This window comes from Mytilus trossulus, chromosome 1 (genome assembly GCF_036588685.1).
Source record: "Mytilus trossulus isolate FHL-02 chromosome 1, PNRI_Mtr1.1.1.hap1, whole genome shotgun sequence".
Taxonomy (NCBI): Eukaryota; Metazoa; Mollusca; class Bivalvia; order Mytilida; family Mytilidae; genus Mytilus; species Mytilus trossulus.
In genome coordinates this window covers 74,078,524-74,081,827 of record NC_086373.1, presented here as the reverse complement: position 1 = coordinate 74,081,827, position 3,304 = coordinate 74,078,524, and positions in this window count along the sequence as shown.

Here is a 3,304-nt window from a genome sequence, read left to right as displayed (position 1 = left end):
TCCGCAATGCTCTGCAACTTTTTACTTGTTTGGCTTTATAACTATTTTGATTTGAGCGTCACTGATGTGTCTTATGTAGACAAAACGCGCGTCTGGCGTACTAAACTATAAGCCTGGGTCGATGCCACTGCTGGTGGACGTTTCGTCCCCGAAGGTATCACCAGCCCAGCAGTCAGCACATCGGTCGTGACACGAATAAGAATTATATGGTCATTTTTATAAATTTCCTGTTTACAAAAGTATGATTTTTTTCAAAATACTTAGGGATTTTCTTATCCCAAGCATAGATTACCATAGCCGTATTTTGCACAACTTTTGTAATTTAGGGTTCTCAATGCTCTTCAACTTTATGGAAGTTTGGCTTTATAACTATTTTGACCTGAGCGTCACTAAGGAGTCTTATGAAGACAAAATGCGCGTCTGGCGTATCAAACTGTAAGCCTGGTACCTTTGATAACTATTTTCATAAATCTTACCGTTTTACTGATGGTCACGAATGGGAAACCAGAAAGTCCATAATTTTATTTCAACTCGTATTTAGATGGGTTTAACTAAAGATCATATAAAATCTTAATGTTTTCAGTCATATTCTACATTAACAAGTCTGATTGTTTCAAGATTATTTCAAACTAGAGGCTCTTAAGAGCCTGTGTCGCTCACCTTGGTCTATGTGCATATGAAACAAAGGAAATAGATGACAAAATTGTGAAAAATTTTGGTGATGTGTTTGTAAATCATACTTTATTGGTCATTTCTGCTACATACAATTTTCTCTGTCTGCAATGAACTTGGCCCTTTAGTTACAGAGAAATACATTTTGTAAAAACTTACCAAAATTTACCAAATTAAAGAAAATTGTTAAAAATTGACTATAAAGGGCAATAAATCCTTAAGGGGTTACCTGACTATTATGGTCATGTTGATGTATTTGTAGAACTTACTTTGCTGAACATAATTGCAGTTTACAGTTTATCTCTATCTGTAATAGTATTAAGGGTCAACTGACCATTATGATCATGTTGATTTATCTGTAGATCTTACTTTGCTGAATATTATTGCGGTTTATCTCTATCTATAATAATTTTCAAGAAAATAACCAAAAAAGGAAAAAAATCATTAAAATTACCAATTCAGGGGCAGCAACACAACAAGCCATTGTCCGATTCATCTGAAAATTTCAGGGGGGATAGATCTTGACTTGATAAACAATTTTATCCAGTCAGATTTGTTCTAAATGCTTTGGTTTCAGGGTTATAAGCCAAAATATACATTTTACCCCTATGTTCTATTTTTAGCTATGGCGGCCATCTTGGTTGGTTTGGCGGGTCACAGGACACAATTTTAAACAAGATATTCCAATGATGATTGTGGCCAAGTTTGGTTAAATTTGGCCAAGTAGTTTCAGAGGAGAAGATTTTTGTAAAAGTTAACGACGACGGATGCCGGACGCCAAGTGATGAGAAAAGCTCACTTGGCCCTTTGAGCCAGGTGAGTTAAAAAGGGGAAGGTAGAAATGGCTTATAGGGATTATTGAGACAAAAGTTTATCTTTTTTTGATTTAGGGAGAAATTTTGTGGCAAATATATTTTTTTAGTAAATATGTAAGTCGCACTAACAAATCGTCTGTGGCTTTTGTCATTTGGAGTAGTAGTTGATGATTCTTATATAGGTGAAACGCGCTACTGGCATACAAAATTATAATCCTGGTACCTTTGATAACTATTGTACAATAACTGAAACTTATATAACTCGGATAAAAGATTGTAAGAAAGATAACTAGTATTTCTGAATGATTTATTGACAATGGAATGATATAAACATTGAGTGAACATACACTTCTCACAATTTTTCTATTATTTCAGACATTCTTGAAATATTACATGTATAAATTTTACTGCTTTTAGGTATCCTATCAAGCAATTCTTGAGGTAAAATGTATGACTTTAGTGTAAGTTTTCTAGAATGAACATATAAGTAACTTTAAGATTGTAATTCAATTCGTTTAGCACATAATATTTTTACTTGTGATTTAGTTTCTTGAATAGTTGAAAAAACTGAACAATGTATGACTGTGAAAAATGAAGATAAAGTGAAGTAAAAAATATAATTCACTTTTAAAAATAGTGAGCATAATTAACTTTAAGCAATAATATACATAACAATCAGTTTGGCTATAAATGATTTCACATTCCTTTATAAAAATTGGTTGAAACAATAAATTGTAAACATTTAGAAACAACCCATTTGTATTTATCACATTTGTATTGTAATTGAATAATGCAAAGAACAATGAGTATTATGAAAGGTTTTATATTACTTTGTATTCCATCGAAACAGGAAAGATAACTCGATCTCTCTGTAAACAAGATATTAATACTTATTCTACATATTATACAAATGTACATCTGTAATACTCAGGTCAAATAATAATTTCCTTACAAACTAATGCTTTATTTGAAAATTATCTTGCAAAACCTTCTTCATATCTATCAACTTTTCAATAGTCTTTTAGAGACCAGAGTAATGAATTAATAAAACTGTTTTGCTATAAACTACAATGGTTAAATGATTCTCTAATAAAACAAATCACAAGACCTGTTGTCATTTATGAAAGTCATGGGTAATGTCTATATGTAAGTTATAAGCAAGTGTTTCCACATGCTGTAGAGCTAGTTATGTTAAATGGTTGGTTCAACTTCTTTATACAAAAGAGTTTCAAATTACAAAAAAAAATATTTCAATTAAATCATAAGAAATACAAGCTTGTAGAAATTAAAAAATATCTCAACTTCATCACAGCAGTAAATTCCTTTTACACTCAATACCATTACAAGAACATTCTTATACTACATTCTGGTTTGTATCTGAATAAAAATAAACAAGGAAATTTGGAATAATAAAAATAAGATATACCATTACAAACAATTTACAATGTTGTAGTCTTTTTATATTTCAGATCTATTTTAAGACCCATATGAGCACCGGTATACTACTGTTGCCTTTATTGTGCCTTCAATGATTTTTGGCATCATCCATTTTTAGCAAATCAAAGACTAGCATAGAATTCAACTCTGTTTTAATAAGATGCACAACCGGTAATATGCCTAAATGTTCAGGCTTCTTGCCATCAAAAGATGATATTCAAGTCAGTATTAGCTATCAGACTAGTATGAATGCATTAAAATTTTATCATTTTTTTTTTACTTGTTCTTTACATCTATCTATTTTTACTATTGTGTGATACACAAGCTAGCAGTCGTTTTGTTTATTTATTTTTTATTTATTTGATTTTTTTTTGGGGGGG